Raw genomic sequence first — 12,049 nt, forward strand, 5'->3', positions numbered from 1 at the left:
GTCACCTACTCCTTCAGACACGTCACCACCGACTTCGTCGCACTCGGGCACAGAAACACACTAGTTGGACCATGGATGATTGGAAAAGAGTGTGTTGGTTCGATAAATCACAGTTTGAGCTACTCCTCTAGGATGGGTGTGTGCACGTGTGGCGCCAAAAGTACAAAGCTATGGATCCCTCGTGCATGGTGTGTACCGCGTTGACAGGTTGGGGCGTTGTATGGTTTGGGGATGCTTCTGTTGGCATGGTCTGGGAGCGTTGGTGTGTATGAACCACAGCAAGACATCCGTTCTGTACCTGCAGGTGTTAGAGAATCACGTACACCCTATAATGCAAGACTTCTACCCAACGAAAAAAGTATTTTTTAGGACAACAATGCACGGTGCTACCAAGCCAGGACTACACTTTTTCGCTTAAGGAACATTTCAGGAGCTGTGGTATACGAATTGGCCCCCTAACTCACCGGATCTTAATCCTATAGAACAATATTGGGATGTTGCGGAACGTTCTCTTTGCACCAAGACTCCTGCACTAACATCTGTGGGCTCATTGTATGATGCCATCAGGAATATATGGTGTTAGATCCCCATGGAAGCATATCAGCAACTACCAGAATCCATGCCATGCCGTGTTCAGGCCGTCTCTGAGCAAATGTGGACAAAAAAATTATTAGGTAGGTGCTCGCAATTCAGTAAACACTTAGTGTAGTTGCTACAGTTTTGAATAACTTTTTCCTAAGTACAAAGAACATAATAAATAAGAAATTCTCCATCAATCACTAGAACTGGTTTAATTTTCTGCTTTGATCAACTGCAGTACAACCATAATATACAGTATATGGTTCAACACTTTTCTCGAATTTTTCATGGTGGTAGTCATAAATCTCCTCCGTCTCGGCTGCGACTGTAATTCAACAAGTCATATAAGGTTAAGGGGAAACAGATATTCATATTGTAAAGATTGAGCCGTAAGAGATCTTACTTGCTGAAGTTCACTGAAGTCTTCAATAACCATTGAAGAAAGGCCTGTATTCCTCTTTTCCATTGGATATAAGTACTCTCGGATAGTTGCGGTGTTAAAGACACAATTGGAACTCTCTTAACTGTTATCTAAGTTTCGACAGAAGTACTTGCCGTAACATAATGAATTTCCCTCATAGTACAGAAAATGCCTTTGCTATCAAGACTTCACACATTTACGTCAACAATATCAAAAACATGCTGGAGAAATCCATCGGAACGAATAGCTGGAGAGCCAGCATTAATGATCGATGTTTGGAAGATTGTGGCTTGATCCTTGATGGTAAAATACTTACATTCCCATCAATGAAATATGTTTATGAAGTGTCTTGAACTGTATAATCAATGTAGGTTTAGAGCAAGGCTTGTCTATTTTATATGGGTGACAGAAACGACCTAGATCTTACAGCAAATGCGAGAGCGTGATTTATAACAGCGCACTTACTTTCAATTCTTTTGGAATTCACTTGAAGTTTCGTTTTTTTTTTTTTTGTTTTTTTTTGTAACTTGTGATGTAAAAATATCAAGACCTTCTGGAATAAGGTTTCTGTCCCCTGAATTAATTGTATTCTTAAAACTTGCACTTTCTTAATACTCCTTCTCAGTAACTTTTAATGCACATTGCCTTTTCTTTGTATATTAGCATCACGAATAGAATGGACACAATTTTTAAAACTACAGTGTCTACGTTAACTTTATTTCCACAAATTACACAAATGAAATCAAAATTATTCTTTGTTATATATATATATATATATATATATATGAATGTTGTTCAGGTAGCCTGGAACAATATGAAATTATTACTACACTCTTGCCAATGACTGAATTAAGTTTCATTAATCAATATGACATGGAAATTCAATTTTAAAATTAGGAACAATACTTTCTACTTCCTGTTATTAATTCCAGTAAGTGATATTGACAAAAAGAAATAGTAATATTGCCATCTCAAAAATGATTAAATATTGTATAATCACAAAACGTTATAAAGAGTTATGTACTGGGTTTTTATCCACGCATATTACATATTTTATACTACTCGTATTTTTTTAAATTGTGAATGATCATGTAGGGATTAAATCTTTGAATGTTTGCCTTGAACTTGAAAACTGCTATTTTGCAGTTAAACATAACGTAAATTTGTCTGTAGATTTTTTTTTTAAAACATAAAATATAAAGTTATTATGATCATGTAAACAAAAATCAGGATTTTACTTTCTAGTCAAAGATAAAGTTCAGGGCCGGATCAACCCATCTCGAGGCCCGGGGCTAGAAAAAATATGTGTCCCTGCTGACTTCGCTTAAGTCTTCATCCCGGCGAAATTAAAATACCGCTAATTTTACAGTAATTATGTGATATCTTCAAATAGATAAAAGATAATCGAAATGTGAAACAAGAGCGCCCTAAACATGAGATACCGTTATCACGACTCACTTATCTGCTTTCGATTTCGAGCCATTTTGAAAATCGGCATTTATTTTCGCGTTTCTAAACACCTGAAAACGGAAAGCCACTAGGTGACTTCTGATAACGGTTCCTCACGCAAAATAATATTGTCTAGGGCGCTCTTGTTCCATATTTCAATTATCTTTTATTTCTTTGAAGATATCACATAATTACTGTAAAATTAGCGGTATTTTAATTTCGCCAGGATGAAGACTCTTAATACACTTCTGTGCAAGTACAGTAGGAAAGTTAAGGGACTGTGTTTAATACTTTTGGTATATTTTATTTTATGATGATGACTGTATCTTGTATGATTCTTTTCAGACAGACAGCTGAGACTTTGATCAGAGTGGAGGCTCCCGTCTACCTGGATGCCCAGGGGGTACAGCCCACCTAAAAGTCTCCCTTAATCCAGCCCTGACAAAGCTGCATACTAAAGGCATACTAATCTATGCCTACATTTCAAATTATAAACCGAAAACCTTACAGAAAAAATAAAAAATTATTAGATATTCATTACGTACTTATCACTTCCACTGAACAAAATCACTTAGCACACACAAATTTTATAAATCTCACACTGAAACTGACACATGAAGGTAGACAATGTCAAAGATGGAGTACTGTGTGCGCCTAGCCGGCTCGGCAGGACGACTTTCCCGCACCTGCAGTCATTTGGTAAAAACTCTCTGGACGTTGTTCCCATTCCTATAAACCTATTAATACGTATATCATTTTAAAGCTAATAAAACAAACTAAAAGTTTTATATGAAACATTTTGTTGCAGCGTTATCAGGGTTTTAGTCATAATAACAAAAATGTTGAACATTATATTGAAAAATCTACTTTTTCAGCAATTTATTCTAATAGCGCTATATATACACTTTAGTTATAAACATATAATGACATAATTTAAACAACGTAATGTGAGGAAGCTAACTTCAAAAAATCATATTGATACGAGCTGGCGTATTCGAGTTATTGACATTTTAATGTAGGTATGCAAGTTTACATGTTTAGGGCCATGGGGGGAAAGCAAAAGGGGGAGGGCTGGGGACTTTTGAAAAAATACTCCCCTTATGATGTTGTAATAACTGGCAAAGTTTCAGCTTGTTACTAATTAGTCCCGCAAAAGATTTTTTTTTTTTTTTACCTTTATTGACTGGACTACTCGTACATTATTGAGATGGTTCTTATTATTAGCTAATTATGACGTAGATAAAGTGTAAACAAGAAAATAATACAAGATTAGTCATTTGTGAATACTATGTTCTTGCCAGTTTCTTGAATCAAAAAGAAATTCTCCCCGAATTTATTCCCGGCGCAAGTTGGAATGCAATGTTAGAAATGAACTATTTAGTTTTACGTCTTATGATTATCATGTAGGCTAAAGAAACCATATGATTTGGTGGAGCGAAAAAGGGAGAAAGAACTTTAATACCCAGAAAAACAAATTGAGACGGTGATGTTTCAGCACAAACTTACACGTGTCCTGGAGTCGGTTCCTTTCAATCAGAAATGAGAATCCTAACATTGAGCTACCGTACTCTCATAAATATTAATAACGGGTAATACAATTGATAATTGGTTCACTTCCTAATTAACGCTCCTACTTTTGAAACAACATATCTGGGTTCGATTTCCGAAAGAACCCTATATGTTTCGAATCTCACTTTAAGTAATAGTTTCGGTACTGAAGAGAAATGTTTCATTGCAAATAAACAAGCGAAACAATAAAATGTAGAATTATTATTACGTATGTATACGTATGAGATCGAGGTCATTGTTCGATGTCATTTTTATCATTTTTGATCACATTATTGGTATAATTCACTATTTATGATGACTGATTTTAGCTTCGGGAGTAATATTATCGGTTAATTATTTATGTTCAATTTACAAGTAGTACGTATTATGTGTCCACATATATGTATCATATATGTATTTATATATGTATGTGATACATATGTACGTACATATAGCATATATATATATATATATATATATATATATATATATATATATATATATATATATATATATAATGTCAGTTCATTGGAGATAATACAGTTCCCCAATATTAGCTTGTTTTTCGCTCTAGACAATTCTCTCACGTGGTATTTGAGGCAGCTTGCCCTCTAAAATAGCTTTCATTCAATTAACACTGAAATTTCTGGTATGGAAATTGAATGAGTAATTGCGTTGTTAATTCTGAAATGAGGTATTTTCCGAATTGAATACATTACAGGTAACATTGTTGTTGATGTTTTTAATAGTATATATCTTCTTAATTTCCCGTCCTGGAAGTGGTTCTTGCTATTGTTTGTCAAGGTAATTCATATAGTATAGTAGCCTCGATATCATAATTGCAATCTTTATGTAAATAAAGTTTTTGATACTGTTTTTTTTACTACAGTTCATCACCGCTGATGATAATTAAAGCAAATGAAATCATAACTACACATTATCCTACGTGTAGTTATTTTACCTGACAGTTTACAGGCTTACAACCAACAAAACTTTAGGTTTTGTTTGTGAAAAGTCTTCATAAATGCTATCAATAAGTGTTTTACTATAGCCCGTATAGACACCTGACAAAAAGTCAGCAGCTCCCATTACAAATGATCAACGGCTATGCATGTCCGAATTTCAAATAGATTATAGAATTATAACGTAGATGGCACTAATGTGAAACTAAAGCAATAACGGCCACTAAATTCTGGGAATTAATTTAACAATTTACAAGTAGTGTTTGCATCACTGTTGAGAAGCATCCAACCATAAATAGATACAATCTGCTGCTTAGTACTATCTATCTACCTATCTATATGGATCGATAGGTAGCAGAATGTACATACACACGCATATATAATTGTTTTTGTACATTCTTAATTAGAGCAAGTTGTTAATATCTTATAAATCTTTATATTTAACTATGCTTAACGGTATTTATGTTAATTGAACGTAGTTACTGTTTAGAGAAAATATGTTTCAAACAGTGAGTGTTACTTTTTCAGGAACTTGTTTCAGATCACAACCATTTTCAAATTTTCCTTTATGGTGTTCTAAAAATGTTCCCCACACACTTATAACGAAATACTGGATAGGTTAATAATTACCTGTACCTTGGGTAGAAAGTGCTCATACATAAACACTATACCTTATAACATGTTAATTTAATAATGACAAAAGAAGAAGGTTTTTTAATATCTGTAAGATATAGAGATTATTATATAGTTCGTTGCTATGTAATTGTTTATGTATACCTAATCGTCATGTATGTGTGCACGACAGTGTGAATGAAAAATACATTAAAAGTGTATCAACTAATAAACCATTTAAAACCGTTCATCAACTTTATAATTCTGATAGAGAAGGTGAGAATAATATAATATATAATTATTAAAGATATTTCTACATGAAAATAGTTACTACCACTCAAGTTCTTGATATCATCGATCGAACCAGGTTGACGACTACCCTTGGTGAGTCGTTATAAAAATTTTGGTTTACCTCACCCGGGAATTCTTGTAAATTCACTACCCGAAGCAAAGTAAGGGTGAATTTACTTTTGTAATAAAGTTAATGAATACAAATTTCACAAGACTGAGAAGTGGTAGAATAATAATAAGAAAAATGAACGGTAACGCTATGGAGAATGAACCCAATGATAGTGACAACGGTGAACATAGTGTAGCACCAGGAATGACACTGGAAGACCGAATCTTGTTAGCCTTACAGCGGCAAGAACAATGTCGTAAAGACGATTCGGAAGCCATGAAGCGATTGGAACAAAATTTGGTTCATATGTCCCACGAATTGAAACAGACGATAGAACAGAAGTCCGAAGAATCCAACAAGCAATACGATGAATTGAAACAGACGATAGAACAGAAGTCCGAAGAATCCAACAAGCAATACGATGAATTGAAACAGACGATAGAACAGAAGTCCGAAGAATCCAACAAGCGATATGAGGAATTAAGTAAACGAATAGAACAGAAGTCAGATGAAACGAAACAATCAATTATCCAGGCGATGGACGACATAACCTCGCAGTTCGAGGAAAAGTTAAAAAGAATATCTGAGGATTGTCAGGATAATCACGACCACATTATCCAAGAAATCAGTGGTGTAAAAAATGATTTAGAAGTAATGGAATCTTCTGTTCGTCAGCAAAAGGTTCAGGTCAACAATAATTCTAACAACATACGTGCAAATACGCAACTGATAGCTACTCTACAGGAGGAAATGAGGAAGCTACAGGTCAAGGACAACGCACACCACAATAATACGGTTAGTGATCGTTTAGAGTTTCCCCATTCACAAGAGATGACCTCGCCTCCACCCACATCTGATGAAGACATTATTTTGGAAGAAATTCATTCGAAGAGTATTGATGGGCGGATAAGAGACGATGCAACAACACATCACGTTATGGATAGGAATTGTCACCCAAGAAGTACACGGAATGATAAAAGGAAGGTAAAATTAAGTGTTAAGATGAGTGAAATACGGGCCATGAGTAAATTCAGTGGTAAATGTAATGAGAATGCTACTTCTTTCCTGGAAAAATTTCAAGACGAATGTAATATAATGTGGGGTTAAATTCCAAAGTTGGGCGTCCGTTTCCAGCAAAATTTTTAAAATTTACAGGAAAGATATGGATACTTTGATCATTTGTGTGCTTGATAATATATAAGAGTATCGAAAAATCTGTTTATTTCTTATATATAAGCGGTTATAAACACGGGACTATACGGTGAGCGGAGGGAACTACTTGGCGCAAGGTAACCGAACAGTTGCATTGTGGGAAAGAAACGAGCATGTATGTTATCAACATGGCGAATGTACAAGGGGAATTAACTAACAGTTTTAACATTTGTGAAGCAATACGTTGATAACGAGCAAAATCTTTTAAAAGTTTGTGAAGAGCACGGATTAATGAACCTAATAACAAATTGCAGAAAGTGTGGAAAGGAGATAACAGCGAAAAAACGTGGCGAAAGCGGACGCCCAACTTCGGAATATATGCCATAATGTGTATAGATAGATCACAATATATGAAGCTAATCCCTCATTTATTACTCCCACCATGTTCCTTATGGTTTAAGGCAATACGTGATCACATCAATACATATGAGGAATTCAAGGCAGCACTGATCGCGAATTATGAAAATGATTTTTTGCTTGCAAATAGAGATGCCACGATTAGAAATCAACATTTCAATCCTCGTTTACACAAATCTGTTGTCGAGTTTGTTGTAAATACCTACAACGAATTAAAAGTTGTTAATCCATTGCAGTCGGAATCTAGAATAATAGCATCCATTCGAAATTTGCTCCCATTTAAGTTACAACAGATCTTGTTTTCTACACAGTGTATGAGTTTCAATCATTTGTTAATGCTCGTTCAATGTTATGAAACTCAATACCATGCTTTGAATCAACAAGCAGGTGTGAGTAAAAATAAGAATAATTCAGATCATTTTGTACCTGTTAGGAATCTAGATATCCGTAGTATGAACGATACGGAATACAACCGAATCCGAGTAAATTCTAGTAATCCAAACGAGCAAAATAGGCAAAGCTATGTGGGGAATACACCTAACCTAATTAATCGTGGCAATCCTTATGTTAGACCATATAGTCAAAATAAATTTAAAAATCGACGAAATACATGGCGAAATTCCAGGAATGCAGTAAATCCTATGTATAGACATAATCGTTGTTCAAGAGATGACACTTTGCATCAAGATCCAGGTATTGAAGTAAGTACTGTGCAGAACAGTAATACGGGGCATAATCATGATTGTGCTGTACAATGTACTTTATTGGAACCATACACGAGTATGAATTTAAACTAATTGCGGCTGATGTAGTAGGGGTTAAACCCATATCAGCTGTAGATTCTCATAAACATTTAGCTACAAAGTTAAGTGATAATGTCAAATGCACGTCAGATACTGATTCTTATGAACATTTAGCTTCCAACTTACATATTCATGTTAATGATAAAAATGAACTTTTACATGACGTCTCTGTAAATAATTATTCGGAAATAGCAGTTAATAGATGTCAGTACCAATTTATGCCTGTAGTAAATCGTTGTTGGTTCAAAGATGATATTGTCAATGATGGTTTTGATATTGAAAAAAAATTTGTATTTTTAAAATCATATAGTACAGCTAAAATACCTATCAAAATCAATGGGTTAAGCACTGAAGCTTACAGCGATATATCCCTATATATCCCTATTATAATTAATCTGTACCTATATTATCAACATTGATCAGAGGCGCAATAATTAAGCATATAGCTTAGATATAATTAAAAGAAAGAACGCTGTTATTGACAGGACATGTTGTCATGAGTAAGATTATTAGTTTGTTATTGATAGAACATGTTGTTAGTGACAAGATTATTAGTTGCTATGGGAAAGCTCTTTACGGAGATATACACACGAAATTAGAGGATACGTATACGAAAGATATGGTTGCTGTTGATATTTAATGTACGTATAAAACAGAAGAATAAATCGACGATATCTGGACGCAATTCATGTTTATGGTTAGTAATTAGTAGCTGATATGTTTATTATAATAACATGATAATTTAAAGATACGTAAAACGAATCAGGGCTAAAGCGAAGTATTTATATATATTTCGTTTTATCTGGTGCCGAAGACACGGGACTATACTATACTATTTAGTTCCGAAGAATAGTAAGAACTGAGTTTATGTGCATACGTATATATGCCTTTTTATGAGTTTCACTACTTTGAGAAGTGGGAAGAGAATACAAAGAATTGCTAATATGCAGAATTCCGAGATTGAAGAAGTACCCAGCATTTCAAATGAAACCATACCTGGAAATGCCGTAACTCTGTCTGAACATTCCTATTCTAACCTTATTGATATGTTTAGTCAACTACTTGATACTAAATTTGATCAACAACAAACTAAATTGGATCAACAACAAAAATTGAATGATGAAAAGTTAGAACAGATGCAGAAATTGAACGATCAAAAGCTGAAATCAAACGATGAAAAGCTAGAACAGATACTAGCGCAGCATAAATCTCTTTCAGATAAAGTACAAGGTGTGCAAGAAAATTTTGATCGCTTGCAATACAATTTGAAAGAAAATTTGCAAGTATTAGCTGATGAAGTTACCAACAAAATTACAAATGATATGACGCGAGAAGTTGATACTAGGTTTCAACAATTTAGTAACAAATGGCAAGATAGACAGGATCAACTAGCTCTAGAAACAGAGTCGATAAAGAAAGCCGTTGAAGCCGTGGAATCGACGACAGCCCAACAAAAAAATCAGATAGTGAATATTACTGCCCAGGTCAATTCACATAGCATACTGATATCCAACATACAAGAGGAAATCAGATCGTTACAAGAGAGGGAATGTGACTACAATAATCCTATGTATAAGGAGGCTTTGGGTACTCCCAATCAACAGGAAACATTGCATCATCAACAGGGAACATTGCATCTTCAACAGGAAGCATTGCATCACTGCCCGAGAACTCCATTAATAGAAACTGACGGGATATCTTCTTCTAAGAGTTCTACTGATGATGGTTTAGTTGTGGAAAACCACAGAAGGCGATTCCAAAGTCCAGATCGCAAAAGAAGAAAGGAGATAAATAAGTACAAAAGGGTTCCAGACCATTATCAACGCCAACAAAAACATAACTATAGCAAAATAAACGTTAAGGTCAGTGAAATTAAGGCCATGACTAAATTCAGCGGTAAGTGTGACGAAACCGCAAGCTCGTTCTTAGAAAAATTTGAAGCAGAGTGTGAAATTATGGGTGTAGATCAATCTAAATTTATGAAGTTGTTACCACATCTGTTACTTCCTCCTTGTTCCTTGTGGTTTAAGGCTATTCGCGACCATATAAAATCCTACGAAGAATTTAAACGGGCCCTGTTGGCTAATTACGAAAATGATTTCTTGTTAGCTAACCGTGATGCGATGGTGCGAACTCGACACTATTCACCTCGGGTCGATAAATCTCTTACGGATTTTACAATCAATGCATATAATGAACTTAAACTCGTCAATCCGTTTCAGCCAGAATCCAGAATAATCGCTTCCGTACGCATTTTATTGCCGTATAAATTACAACAGATTCTGTTGTCTGCTCAATGCGTAAACTTCAATCATCTGATAATTTTAGTTCAAAACTTCGAGAATCAATTCCCGAACCCTAGCGGAAGTAATCGTAATCCACCCAATCCAATTCCTGTCAGAAACCTGAATATAACCAATGAAAATACCGAAAATCTTCGCAGCGATGAGAGGTCACGTGACAATACTGGCATTGGAATTAGTGAAAGATCTGTTATACGTACTGGAACTGGAGCTAATGGAAGATTCAATTCTAGCGGTAGAAATGGAACGAATTATAATAATCCGAGGAACAGTTGGACGAACGGAAGAAACTTTCGTGGAAGACGTAATTACAGTAACAATGTCATGCATACCAGTGTGACCCAAAACAGATTCAATTGGAGATCTCGAGATGGCAGGAACTGTCGGAATAGGACCGAAGTAATAAATGAAACGGGAAATGGATCAAGAGAGAATAACCAAGATTGTGGTGTTCAATGTACTTTAATTGACCCATTTGTTAATCATAATTTAAACTAAAACCCGCTGATATGGTTGGGGTTAATCCCATACCAGCCGAAGGTTCCCACGGTTATTCGACGCAAAATTCGTCTATTAATTTATTTGTGAATAATATTGATGATAAATATAATTTAGATATGAAAAGCTGGAGCAGGTAAACGGCTAAAGCTGGTTAAAATTTCAACCCTGATATGTTAACTAAATTAAATTTGGATAACAATTCTTAATTTATTCTCTCAGATGTTACGAGTTGTGTTGTGAATACTTCATTTGGACTTTATATTTCTGCAACATGTTATGATGTGATTAATTTATTTTATCTTTGTATTAACTTTGAGTGTTATGTTTACCTTTATTTTACTTTACATGTTCAAAAGAGATTTGATTATGTTAACTTGAAATCTATGACATTGATTTTAAATTGAAGCCTTTAAATGTAATTATTGCCTTCTGATCTTGTTGTTGTTTTGATAAGATGACGATCTTAATTATAAATAATGTTGTTTGTATATGGATGTTATCGTTCAATGTAAAAGAGGAACAACTAACTAGTAACTCTGCGTAAGTCATCAATTAGTTATAATTTTGAATAGACCCATAAATGATATTTGTAATGAATCGACGTTTTATGATACGTAATTAGTAATAAAAGAAAAATGTTGTTATAAATGAATTGATATATATATATGGAGAAAGAAGAGAAAAGAAAAATATTTATATTGATGTAATAATAATAATTAATACGAGGATTGATGTAATAATAATTAGTACGAGGGCTATTCAAAAAGTGAGTGTTTTGAAAATATCCAGGGTTCTTTCCTTCACTGTAATACTGTTACGGAATTCCCGTTCTGGGCGACATTTACAGCGATATATCCCTATATATCCCTATTATAATTAATCTGTACCTATATTATCAACAT

The sequence above is a fragment of the Thermobia domestica genome, chromosome 13 (genome assembly GCF_964235325.1).
Source record: "Thermobia domestica chromosome 13, izTheDome1.hap1.1, whole genome shotgun sequence".
Taxonomy (NCBI): Eukaryota; Metazoa; Arthropoda; class Insecta; order Zygentoma; family Lepismatidae; genus Thermobia; species Thermobia domestica.